Here is a 14273-nt window from a genome sequence, read left to right as displayed (position 1 = left end):
GCAGCAAAGCTCTTGCTGTGGTAAGCTGGGAGAAAAATAACCCACCTTCACGCTCGTTAACAAAAGTGTCTGAATATCGTTGGGAAGTAATTTTGAAATAGGGAAGATAAAGTATCCTATCAAAGACTGTTGGGACCAAACCAAACATTTAGTTCCTTCAAGTTACTCTTTTTAAAACAGATCCATACCCATTGCCTTGCTCTGTTTATTTCACAGCTTTCACTTGAGAATTCTAGCACCAGCCTCTCGTGTGCTGACTCTGTCCTGCTTCACCTTCTGCCCTTCTCCTTCACTCTGTGTTGGCCTGGTCATCCTGCCTTTGTTTTTATTTTTGTTTTCTTGCAGCTTCTCCATGCTTTTCTAGGTTCAGTTTTACAGTACTTCATTTTCAAAATATGTAATTTGCTGAGACCTTTTCTATCTCACAGTTATCCTTTTAAAAATGTGTAGGGATTCATTTGTCAGCTTAAGTCTGAACAACTCACGTTGTGACGTTTGAGACCACTGAGATTGTTTTTTTTTTTAAATTAAGATCTGTTTATTTATTATGTGTGCAGTGTTCTGCTTGTATGTATGCCTGCTGGCCAGAAGAGGGCACCAGATCTCATTACAGATGGTTGTGAACCACCATATGGTTGTTGGGAATTGAACTTAGGCCCTCTGGAAGAACAGCCAGTGCTCTTAACTGCTGAGTCATCTTTCCAGTCCTGAGACTATGTTTTTAATGATATAATTTTTTTGAGTAACTCATTGAATTTCTAATTGAATAGAGTGCTATCTGTCAATGTTTTAATTCAAATAATTGCAGAATAATTATTGCTTCAGAGATGACAAACTGACCTGTAAGTAATGTTCTTCTACAGCTTAAAATGACACATTGATAAACATGAATGGAGCTTCCGGGACAACTTTAAATATGAAATCCTGCCATAGAATTTAATGATACATGCTCTTTGTACTTTTTAAAAACAGAACATTGGAAACATGTTTTTGCTCTATATTCATGTCTATTTTTCTCTCTTTTTTTGGGAATTACAATGGGTGACAGTGAGTAACCTGACATTATTGTGGAAGAAAATGCAGAGAAAAGTGAAACACTCTCTTTTGTTTAAAGACTCAAATTCCAGGGGCTGGAGAGAAGGCTCAGAAGTTAAGAGTACTGACTGCTCTTCCAGAGGTCCTGAGTTCAATTCCCAGCAACCATATGGTGGCTCACAGCCATCTATAATGAGATCTGGTGCCCTCTTCTGGCATGCAAGCATACATGGAAGGAGTGTTGTATACATAATAAATAAATAAATAAATATTAAAAAAAGAACCAATTCTTAAAAAAAAGACTCAAATTCCAGGAGGTTGGTGTTGGATGAGGATGCCCTAGCTTCAGAAACCAGGCCTAACTGGTTTTAAGCGGTTACATTTACATGTAAACATCACCACTGGGTAGGATTTTGATACAAAAGAGACTTTTGTGTTCTAGTTTTGAAAATAATCAAGGAGCTCTGGGTTCTAAGTAGAAAAAACCGGAAGATTGTCTACTTTATGCAAATTAGACAAGTGGGCTTACACTTAAGACTCTGGAAGTTTGTATAAGAAGAGACGAACATTGTCCAGTATGTATATTTTTAACCAAGTTATAAGGCAACCATAGGAAACAAAATCATTGTGAGATTTGGTAAATATATCTGTATAAGAGTGTGTGGGATACAGGCAACAGAAATTTAAAAACTTCAGGCATGTGTGTGTGTGTGCATACACACGTGTGACCTCAGTTCTATACACATTCTTTGCAAAGCTTGGAAGTTGTTCACATGTGAGCTACATTCCCAGGATTGGCATCTGAGTTTGTACTCTGAATTAAGTCTAGCATGCTACCTGCAGCCTGGAGTCGACATTTGCTCTATTTCTAAGTCCTACACAAAAACAAAGAGTGTTCTGTACAATTATATGGTAGTATTGGTGGAACAGGGTTTATTAGATGGCCTTAAGATCGATTCATTCTGGGATCGTATTAACTCCATCTTTAAGGGTTCCTGGACTGTGTCTTACCATTTTCTGGGATGGTGTGTGGCTGGGTAGTGTTCAGATCACCGCCACCTGCAATCGATTGCTTATTCTATTAAACTCACCCGTGGCCTCTGTCATAAGCACTGTTTTTATTGGGTACCCTCAAAGGTAGGGATTCCCACCTCACCCCTGCCTCAGTCTTCTCAATTTCTTTGTTTCTAAGGCAGCTGTCTTTCTAAGAAATCGAATCAAGCTTCACAATGACACTGTTCATCAAGAAATTTTAAAGCTTCATTGAAAATGGAAACAGATATCCAGGGTGAATATGATGAGAGCAAAATTAGAAACATATTAGACACTGAATGCCCTCCAATAAGTATTAAAATATTGCTTGGATACTCAAAAAATATAAGCAGATGAAGATTAAAATGTGCAACTAAAACTTTATAGCCAGATGCTATATCACAAGCACAAGATGAACGCTTCTTGAAAGTCATGCCGTTGTCAGCTCTTAGATCCTGTGGTTCGGTCCTTGAATTTTTCTTTCTTTTCCCCCCCTTTCATTTAAATTACAAGTCAACTTCTTACCTTCACGCTTTTTTATTTTATTTTATTTTTTTAGCATGTTGTGATTTAATTTGGTTTCTTACCTAGGGCTGTGATTTATTTTGTATTTCTTATTTTTGTGTTTCCTTTGTTGGTAGAGCATAAATTATAATGGTAAAAGTTGTTTCTTTTTCACAAACCATCATCAATGCCTCAAAGGACAAGCCATACAAATGCAAGAAATTCTTAGGTTAAAATCCTTGAGTAATACTTCTACCTGCCTTCTGCTCAGGGTAAAATTACACTTCACTATGAGTAAATTATTAGCATTTTCAACCAAAGATTTCCTTAGTATCTAAGTGACTAATAGCCAGTTGATTTAAGATTAAAGAAGATGTCAGACATGATTTAAAGCTATACATTAGAAAGAAGAGTTGAGGAAAAATTCCAGACAATATCTTTGGGATAAAGAAGCCAAGACTAAGAACTTCTAGAAACTGGCTTCATTATTTAAAATAAGCAATTTAAGGAGACTTAAAGGTGATTACAAGAATGCCAAATAATAAATGTAACTAAGCCCCATTTTCTTGTAGATTGGTTTTTAGTCCTTAGAAAGCTGTCTCATGGTTGCCGTTCTTTCATCCACGCATCTCTTTACTACTAAATCACTGCTTAATAAAAACTCACCATATGCCAATCTGAAGCTGCAGACACAGCAGGTGTCAAAGTGGACAGGGCTGGTTCCCCTGGAGACTTTTAGATTGGTGCCAGGCTGAGGCAGAGATGCCAGTGGCAGGGGAGAGGGGGAAGTACAAACAAGGGGGTGGGCAGTGCCCTGATAGTAGCAAAATGGAATGACATCCATGGCCAGGAAATAGTGAAGGTGACTGAGCAGCCGGAGCTGGAGGACGAGGACGTAAGGGAGAAAGGACAGATCCCGGCACAGGAGCTGTATGTGCTGTTGTTGAACAGAAGAGGGACCTGCTTGAGTTACTCACTAGGAGAATTGCCACTTCTGCTAACTTGTGCTGAGAGATAACTCATCAATGGAATACTCACTGCTTTACGGTCTGGGTAGAGACAACTCACATAGTATCTTTCCCAAGACCCATCAAGGCATTTATCTGGTTTACAAGGAAAGACATTGAGACCCATTGGACCTGGGTATCTTAGCCAGGGTGACACAGGTGTGTTCACTGGGATGGCAATTCTGACTTCTACAGTCCTATAGCCTATGCTCTTTTCTTGAGCTCTGCAAAGAAATCTGAATTTGAATTGTCTTCAATTCAATATTATTGATATTATTAATTATTAATATTAAGTATTAATGGAATATCAGTTAAATGAAGAGAATTGTGTTTGTCTCCTGAGAAAAACTGAGCATAAATGGGGTACTCTTGAGACATACCTGGGAAGATGAACCTCCATTTCTAACAGCATGCATATGACATAGGTATATAGACTTAACAAAGGGTCTAATAGAAAAATACATTTCTGTTTGCAAGACATACCAGGAACACGTTGGAATAATCAATTCAAAGACATACAATCATGGTAATGAAGCCATTCAAAGAAATAAAAGAACACTCTGAGAATGAGCTGAAGTTGGGAGATGGCTGGGGGAAAGTGATGAGGACGAAGTGTACTGTGACCTCAGGTGGCTTTTCATCAGAGAAGGCCAGTGGGGCAGGGCTGAACTTTAAAACATCATCTGATATGTTAGTGACCAGGCTCAGTGCATGACGCTGGGGTTTGTTGCCTGGTTACGAGGCAGGGACACTTACTGTATCAACAAAGCAGAAGGGAGCTGTGGGGGTGAGGTGAGGACAGCAACTCTTGGAATCCACCTTCCAGTAAGCTTTTCCTGCCATTTAGGCAGTCAAGGACAAGGACAGAGACACTCTGTAGAGCTGACAGGAACCTGGTGCAATGAAATGGTGTATGTGGAAATAGCCCCCCCCCCCCCCCGGTGTATGTTAGCTGGAGATCCATCTGCTATCAGCCACCTTGCTTCTGGAAGGTGACTTTGCTCAGTCAGCTTCTCTTGCTGCCTGCCTGAAACCCTCTGACAGGTGACAGCTGCCACTGACGCAGTAGCGGATGTCCATGATGTCAGAGAAGCTGTCCTGTGAGATGCAGGTTCAGGGGATGGTGCCAAAGTCTCTGCAGAGCAGTAGCCAGACCACATAGCTACAGAATGTTCTAGAATTGATTAAAGGTGATTTTTTTTCCCCAAAACTACTAACGACTGCCCTGGACATCAAGATAACGTAGAGGGAACCTAATATTTCTGACAATATTCTTGTTGTGCCTGTTACTGATCGGTTTTTAAGTTGACCAGCAGAACTTGAAGCCAATGGACTATTGCTTCTACTAAGCAAGAACTGCTTATGGAGTTTGAAAAATGTAAGAGGTTAAAGCCAATATCTGGAGAGATTTCAGCTTGGATGTGGATATTGCACATCTTTAGAGCATTCTTGTTTTTATTTACTTTTTTTGGCTTCTTTTGATTATTTGAAAATAAAGAATTTGGAGGGGGCTGGAGAGATGGCTCAGTGGTTAAGAGCTTTGCCTGCTCTTCCAAAGGTCCTGAGTTCAATTCCCAGTAACCACATGGTGGCTCACAACCATCTGTAATGAGACTTGGTGCCCTCTTCTGGCCTGCAGAGACACATGCAGGCTGAACACTGAATACATAATAAATAAATAAATCTAAACAACAATAACAAAAAAGAATTTGGATACTATCCCTCCAAAGATAGCACTGAAGATAAACTGAGTTAGAATTGCCATGGTGATGACCCCAGTGACCTTCAGAATGAACTTTTCTTCCAAATAAACCAATGAAAAAAATTAAGGCCATTATTTAAATATGAGTTAAATTATAAAAACTGTTATGTAAATACATCCCAATAAAGAGTTAAAACCTAACAGTATAATTTGATACTTTTACTGTTGATATACTTGATGACTATACTGTTTGATAATAGTGTAATCTTTAATTAGGGATTGTTTAAATTCTACTTCTCTTCATATGGCCATGCATATACTATGAAATAGATGCTTTAAGAAAAGAGAAAATAAAGACTGGCTTCCACTTCTTTGAACCACACACAGGTATTTGGCTGCATGAATCTGTCTGTCTGTCTGTCTGTCTGTCTGTCTGTCTCTCTCTCTCTCTCTCTCTCTGTGTGTGTGTGTGTGTGTGTGTGTGTGTGTGTGCGCGTGCACTAAGTTCATAGGTGATGCTGATCCTGCCAGCCCCGGAGCTTACTCTGAGCCCCACTGACCTCACACATCTCATATTAACGGGAAGCAGGAAGCACTAGAGACTGGGCATTTGGTAAAGAGGTAGATGTGGATGTGCTTCCAAGTCGCCACTCTGCTCAGTCCGGTACTCACAAGTCTGCTCCCTCTGAGGCTAAACCTTCTCCCCAGGCTGCACGGACTGAGTGAATTCAGAGAAGAATGAATACGGTTACCTGAAGGCCTTCCTGCACCCCTGAGTAATCAATGCCTTGAGATTCCACCTTTTCCAAGTTGCATATCACATGGGTGACCTTTTTGTCGTTGTACTTAATAGTCTTTTGTTGGCGGAGGCTGTTCATTTGTTTTCTGGCTGCCCAGACCCGAAATAATGACATAGAAACTATATTAATTGCATATTGTTTGGCCAATAGCTTAAGCGTATTCTTAGCTAGCTCTTACATCTTAAATTAACCCATTTTTATTATTTTATATTTTACTACGAGGCTTGTGGTTTGCTGGAAAGGTTCTGGAAGGCGGGTGTCTTTCACCTTCAGTGGGTACATGGTATCTCCCTGACTCTGCCTCCTTTCCTCCTCTATCTGCTTGGAATTCCTGCCTTTTTCTATTTTGCCCTGCTGTAGACCAAAGGAGCTTAATTCATTAACCAATCAAAGCAACGTATATACAGAAAGACTTTTCACACTATTTCCCCTTTTCTGTCCAAATAAAAGGGAAGGTTTTAACTTTAACATAGTAAAATTATATTTTGAAAAGGCATTAAGCAAGAATGACAGTTTTAATATTTATATCTATTTTATTTTTTATTGTAATTAAGGGAAACTATAATTATAACTATTTATTTTTAACTCCATAAAAGACTCCAGGAGAATATAATATTACCGAAGTAAACAGAAAGTGCATTGTAAGCAACTTTCAAAACTCTAGAATTGGCAGAAGCATCTTGCTGCCTGGACAGTCAGCCAAAGTTCTTCTGTAATATTGGGGCATCCATTTTTAGCCTACAGGTCCATAGTACCAAGAAGACTATTTTATAAAGCAGGAAATTTGAAAGACAGTTCCACCTATATTGGCAGTTTGTCAGTCACTTTTTTTGTGTGTAGTACAGAATGTCTGGCAGACTCTTTTATGAAGTAGGAACCCTTAAGGATTGCCTCCCCTTCTTTAGGCAACATTAGCAGTTCTCTTTTTGTGGGTCCTGCATGTTCAGCTTATACAGCATACCATCAAGTAGTTCAGGCAAGAGCAGTTTTTTTTTCTCTCTCCCAAATGGCTAACAAACACCATAAGGAGCCTCTTTGATGCCCATCATCCTCTTGAAGTAGATTGGTACTGCCAGGAACAAATGAGTCTTATTGTCATGAAAAGTTCTAAGTTCCTAGAACAGTTTAATCTCTCTACTAGCAGGAAGTCATACAGCCAGTGGTACCATGGCAAAATTCCACCCACAGTAAACTGTAGAACTGAGGAATCCCATCCCAGGCAACTGTTCCCCTCTTATATAAACTCGGGGAGGGGAGGGCTTTCATTAGGATCTCATGAAGGTCTAATCATGAGTCTACTGCTTCTGTTTCACCTCTTCCCCGACAACGTTAGCAGTCCTGATCTTGTTAAGGTCGCACAAAGTTCCTCACAGCTGTTCTTCTTCAAGATGATAATGGTCATGCCAACAGGGAAGAAACAGTCCTGGATCTGGGCTCTCCTATGGAACTTAAAACAAAGGGGTTATTATAATAGGTACAGTTGAGTAGAAAATTGTTTGTTTTTGTTTCTATTTTTGCTTGTTTATGCTCGTTTTTGTTTTTTTAAGCTCCCCATAAGATTCTCTTACTTGGCCATTTTCAAGAAAATACTTCCTTGGTGTACATAATTATTCATGCAGAGATTTTCCTCTTGTTCTTGCTGCACTCTACTTGGCTGGCGATTTACTGATCCACTTATGAATTCCACATTTTCTCTTCTCAAGTAATTGCTAAGTAGATAATTTTCCACATGAAAGATTTCAACGGGATTGAAACCAACCTTAGCCACATTGCCGGATGCAAGGTCCTTGAAGCTTAGTCAATACCAAGAAATTGTTTTTGGAGGAAGGAAAACAAACATTTACTTTCCCCAGCACTGAAATATTAATCAGTCTAATCAATAGAAATTAGAATGTAATGTGTTAAACACAAACCGCATCCTCTGCCCACTGAGTCCACTGCCCTCTTCAAATGTACCAGAATAAGGGAGTTTATCAACACTATAGCAATCATGGGCCACTTTTTCTACAATTCTGACTGCTATTCGTCACTTGGAATTGGATATTAGGTCATAAAAATGCATATGGCTCCCATCACAGAAGCTACAACCAGTGGGGTTTCCACGGAATTCTTGTGCCCTCTAAACTCACAACTTTTTTTGTGTGGCAAGCTCAGCATCCAATGCTTCACTTTTATAACTGCTGAAATTACTCAAAGCCTTGCAACTTATTTTTCACCTGTAATGTGTAAAATGTTTAATCATGTAAAAGATATGGTAAATATGTTGTCTTTCATTGTATTCCTTGTAATAATTCACTTAAAAACAGAAAACAACCACATTGTAATTTTTATACTGCTTGAAAGATTTTGCTGGGTATATAAGCTGTAAGGGGAAAAAGAAGAAAGTCATCAAGAGAGACAAGAGGGGAACATCAGGGTAAAAGCACGGAACAGAAAAAGAACAGAGTAGAAAAGCAGCAAAATGAATAATAAAATGAAGAACTAAGCTCTGGCCCTCAGAAAAGTGTGTCTGTTTGTCTGTCCAGTGGTTCACCTGCTCTGCATCTTCTCTTCATTTTCTCTGACCAGCTGAAGGCTTGGCATTCATTAGCACCCTAGGTAAGATCCTGACACGTTAGAGGTGTGTGTGTCTGTGTGTCTGCGTATGTCTGTGTTTTCGTTTTTTGCTGGCCCCAGAGGATTAAGGTTCCCCCCCTTCCCCCCGCACTGTCCACAGAAAATAAAGTTTTACTCCCTCAGATTGAAAAGCCGAGTGTTGAGTTCACTGACTCTGTGGATCCTCCTCAATCCCTGAGGTGCTGAAGGCTGGTCCTCATGCCAGAAATATCTTGTGCTGAACCAGAATACTAAACGTATCAAGAGAGAGTGGCAGCTTTTTTCCAAGATTGTCCAGATGGTGACAATTCTGAGGCCTGCCCAAGAAGAGGCGATTGTCTAGTGGTCACTATGGATAGGAGTCTTACCTAAAGAGCTTCATCTCCTCCCCCAGCCCCCACCCCTCACACTTACATGAATTGAACTCAGACACATAATAAACCTAATGCTCTTATAGCTTGGTAACCAAACTGTGGTGGCAACGGCAGATCCCAAATCAGCTTCATAAAGGTTTATGCAATCGATCTTACAAATAACAGCAATAGAGCTAGGTTCCTGGGCTGACATTCACTCATAACTGCTGGGCCTGAGCGCATGTAAACAGGTCATGCTGGGTGGAAGCTCTGCAAACGCACAGTGTCTGTGCTACTGGGGTTCTAGTTAGGAAGTGGTCTCCTGTGCCAGTGTGTTCAAGTGTACTTCCCACTTTCTTCTCTATGAGGCTCAGTATGGCTGGCTTCATGTTGATGTCTTTAATCCATTTGCTATTGAGAATATATAAATAGTCTTTTCAGACATTCTGACCAAGTGACTACCCTCCTCCCTGACTTAATTCTTCTATGCCAACTCACAAGGCTGAATTATTTTTACCTTCTCTTCTCCCAAAGGAATGCTCAAAAGCACAAATCAAGGGTGGTTCCTAAACCATGCAACATGGAACATGAACAGCCCTTCTCTAGTTTCGGGCTTCTCAGGTCGACAGAAAGGTTCTGGCTGCTGTTGTGACGTCACCTCATTTATGAGTTTATTAATCCAATACCCACTCCCTCTCTGAGTCCTCTCTGTTCAGTCTGCCCAGAAGTGCAAAGGTCTGATTAAATGAAAGGAATAGTTCTATAAAGGGGCAGAAGGCCAGCGTTCCCTTGCCTTCTGCTGTCTCCTGAGTGATACCAAGTCATCTACTGGCTGCTTATAGCAGAGAAAAGGATTATTGAAGCCCGATTAATAAAAACTCAGGGTCAGAAAGTTGGATTCAACCTGAAGATCCAAAAAGCAAAACAGCCAGCCACTGGCTCTTACCTCGACCTCAGTCTGAAACGGTGATCTTGCCTCCTGGAATCTCAGAATGAGACTGTGTGTTGAGAGTTTTTTCCTCCCATTTTATAATCCTCTCTAAGGCTGGGATTAAAGGCGTGCACAACCATCATTAAAGGCATGCGCTGCCCAGTTTCTATGGTAACTAGTGTGGCTACTGGGATTAAGGTATGTGTTACCGTCACCCGGTCTGTACCAGGGGGTCTGTTTTACTCTCAGATCTTCAGGCAGTCTTTATTTATTAAAATACAACTGAAATGCCACTACGGATTATTATTTGTTTCCTGATAATTCCTGCAAGGGTTTTCCCCAAACTCCTGATTTATGGAAGCTACGGCAAATATATTAGAATTGTAAACACAGACATTTATCAGAATTAATATTCTGCAAAGATAAAGGCTCACACTGGTCTTTAAAAAAACATATCATCATGGTACTTCTTCATCTTTCGTGAAGCAAATGGGCTGGATTTCTACTAAAGACAAAGACAAATGGCGTCCATTTGCAGCCACTGGCTGGCTGGGTGGCAAAGCATCTGAATATAGACAGTGCGTAGTCCGAGGCAAAGGAGGTAAAAATGTTGACAGAGATTTTGATTTGATTTTTAATATTATAGCGCGGTGAAGCTGAACGTGCAATAGAAAGATGGGAAGGGGCGAGGTAACGTGGGGTTGTGAGGCAAGGCTTGCAGTGGTTGTTGTGTTCGTACCCAGAGGTTCCTCCTTGCTTGTGTGATGCTCACACTTGACAGCCACAGGTGACGGTTTCCCTTTTATCCACCTCAGTCTAGCTGAAGTAGCCGGGACAGAGAAGTTCCACACAGAACCAAAGCGATTATGTCCAGAAGCAGAAGGGCATTCCGTTCCTCACTGAGATCACAGTTCAACAGTGAACTAATATATAAATATAAATATTAGATTGTGATGATTGCTACTGGTTGCGGTGACAGATTCTCATAAAAGTCTGTGAAGAAGAGGGTTAGGATCCTTTACTCACTTCACGTAGACTGGGAACTTTAGGATAACGCAACACATGGCAGAGCTGGACGAGAGACAGTAGTTAGGAGGCACAGGGCCTGTCTCATCAGGCTGTGCTATACTACAGAAAAACCACACAATAATTACTTTTCCCAGAAAGAGGAATTTACCATTGCTTTTCCAGAGTTCATTTTGATATGGGGGACTCAACAGTGTCCCCAAAGCAAGGGGCACCCCAATTACATATGGGAGAAATTTTTACTGCTTCTGTTCCGCTTAGCAGAGTGGCAAGAAAGTGTTATGTCTAGTGGAATAAAAATTTTATCATACTTCTATAGCATGTCAAAGTTGGCTGAATAAGCATTGCCTTTAAGATCCTTCAATCTGATGGACAAGAAGCAATGGGTGAAGAGTTCATCCTTTAGAAGGTTGCACTAAGCTACTGTCCAGCAAGTGGGAAACCCTCCAAGAGGGATTGGTGTCCTTAGTGTCATACATTAAACAAAAAGAAGCCATTATATTTAACCTTTAGAGTCTTGAAACAGGTGGTTCATGGACAGATAGCTAGAGCAAGCTTTAACAATTGTCAACGGACATTATAAATGGCTTTCCCAGATAGCGTGGTGGTGCTCACCTTTAATCCCAGCATTTGGGAGGCAGAGGTAGGCCAGCAAGGTCTACAGAGCGAGTTCCAGGACAGCCAGGGATACACAGAGAGACTCTGTCTCATAACACAGAAAACAAAAAATATAAAATAAATTAGCTTTCCCTTTGAGGCTAAGACCCCTCCTTCAAATTGCTACCTTTAAAATAATACAAGCAAACAACCCCAAAGCCTCAGACTTGCTTCAATTTGCACCAGCTGCTCCAGATTCTGAGCTAAGATAGAATATTCAGGAGCATTGTCTCCAAGTTTTCCCCTTAGGTGACATTACAAGTGATCATATTTATTCATTGCTTACATCCTACAAAGATTTGGAAGTGTTTCACCAATGGGTAACTGCTGGGCCAAAATGATCTCAGGGTCTGTACTTCGAGGCCAGAAAAGCCTGGCTTAAGTTTGAAGGATAGTCTCAAAGCTATGGAGGATGAGACAGAAAAATCTAGGTAGACGCCCCTCCAGCCAGAGGGAGGGCTTGGCTGTCTCTCATTGGCTGGAGGTACCCTTGCATCACATGATGTCACTTAACCTATATAAGTTGACACAGTAATAAACTGAGCTCCTGCTTTGACTTGACTCGCTGTTGCGTCTGATTGTCCTCTGTCTGGGGCTGTGAAATGGGTGGATAGCGCACCCACCTTTCCCTGACGAATAAGGCTAAGAGGCCTGGGAGATAATTTGCGGATCATTTTTGAAAAGTCTCTGTACTCCAATAAGGCCCTCCACCAAGCAATAATCCGAATCAGACTAAATCAAACTAAATTAGAAAAAGTCCAGGTTTAATGGTTCCCAACGTTCCCGGATTACTTTCCAGTTCCGCAGAGAGGAGACAGGAAAGCAAGACCAGAAAATCATGTGTTTGTTCACTGGGGGGCATTTTAAATTCCCTGTGGGAAAGGTCTTGAGCATCTCTGGGGAGGGGTCAACGTCTGGACAAAGGCAACTCCCAGGGAAGGGATTTTGGGATGGAATTTCCACCCGAACATTCCAGATTCTTTAGATATATGGATGCCAGGGCTGGGGTGAGACTTCCACCCAAACATCTTTTCATTATATCTAGTATGACTAAGCATAAATTTCACTCATAAGATTATGACGTGATCCAGCCAGTCTATTTTAAGTTATAATAAAACAAGTAACAATTTTATTATTTATAAAACAAATAGAAAATAATCGAATTCAGTTAAATATACTTTAAAAATAGGCTCGAAAGAATAGGATTAGGAATTTAGGTTGAGATGCAGTTTTGACTATGGCCACCAGATGGCACCATGAGACCAGACCCTTGTGTAAAGCGGCAGCTGTGCTGGTGGTAGTTCAGCAAATAGTTTTCAGGCTTGCCCAGATTTCATTTTCTTCTTGCTGTATCGCTCAAATATTTATCAGCTGGTGTGATATTGCCCTCCCTCTCTTCTGCACTTCTCGTGTGTGTGTGTGTGTGTGTGTGTGTGTGTGTGTGTGTGTGTGTGTGTGTGTGTGTGATGTGCTTGTCTCTGCATTTACGTGGAGGCTAGAGGTTGATTTTGAGTATTTTTCTGAATGTCCTCCACCTGATATTTTGGAAAGGTGTCTCTCACTAAACCTAGCACCTGATATCACTACTAGACTGGCCAGCCAGTGAGCATCAGGACTCACCAGTCTCTACCAGCCCAGTTGCAGTAGAAGATTCCAACATTTTAGAGATACCAATACCATGGGGTGACCACATGGTATTGTGGTCTGGAGTGGAGCTGGCCTGAGCCTAAAGGGTACTGCAGAGGGTTCACTGTGTGTACTATGTGTGTACTGCAGAGGGTGGAGCCATAGAAGGGACCTAAGTTCCTTGGAAAAGCCCAGAAAACCATGAGTAGATCCAAGACATTGAACAGTATGTTGTTTACAGAGTTGGAGGTTTTTTTTTTTTTAATTTGATTGTGACTATGCCCTCATTATAAAGAAAAAAATTTAACTTATTTATTTTTGCAGGAGCCCACAGCTGAGAAACTAAGCCTTAAAAAGATTTTAGAGATTTACAAAGACTTTGGATTTTAAAAGAAAGTTTGGATATTTTAAAGAGACTTCCTACTCACTCTCCTTGCTCTCATCGGCCCCTCTGTTCATTCTCCCCTCTCTATCTTCTCAGTCTTTCCTCCCTTTTCGCTCTACTCCCCTCTCTCTTCTCTCACTTCCCTCTCTCTTTTTTATCTTCCATCTCTTTGCTCCATCTATTCCTACACTTTTTCTAACCTCTAACCTCTCTCCACTCTCCCTATCATCTCTCTCCTCCCTCTCTCTTCACCACTCTCTTTCCCTCTCTCTCTCTCTCTCTCTCTTCTACTCCCCCCCCATCTCTCTTCTCCTCACCCTCCCTTTGTCTTTTCACATCCTCCCCAGGTCTCCTTTCCCCTCTACTCTCTCTCACATACCTCCTCTCATTCATTCTCTCTCTCTTATCTCTAGCCCCCTCCTTTCTCTTTCTCTCTTTGCCCTTACCCTCTCTTCCCATTTCTCCTCTCTCTCTTCATACCAAGTCCCCATCTCCTCTGCCCCCTTTCTTCGGTCTCCCCTCCTCTCTCTCCCCTCTCCTCACATCCCTCTCTTCTCGTCTTTCTCTCCACTTCCCCTTCTCCCCGTCTTCCTGTTCTTTCTCCACATATTGTCATCCCC

This window comes from Microtus pennsylvanicus, chromosome 22 (assembly GCF_037038515.1).
Source record: "Microtus pennsylvanicus isolate mMicPen1 chromosome 22, mMicPen1.hap1, whole genome shotgun sequence".
Lineage (NCBI taxonomy): Eukaryota > Metazoa > Chordata > Mammalia > Rodentia > Cricetidae > Microtus > Microtus pennsylvanicus.
The sequence above is the reverse complement of the archived record's forward strand: the minus strand, read 5'-3'. Positions refer to the sequence as shown.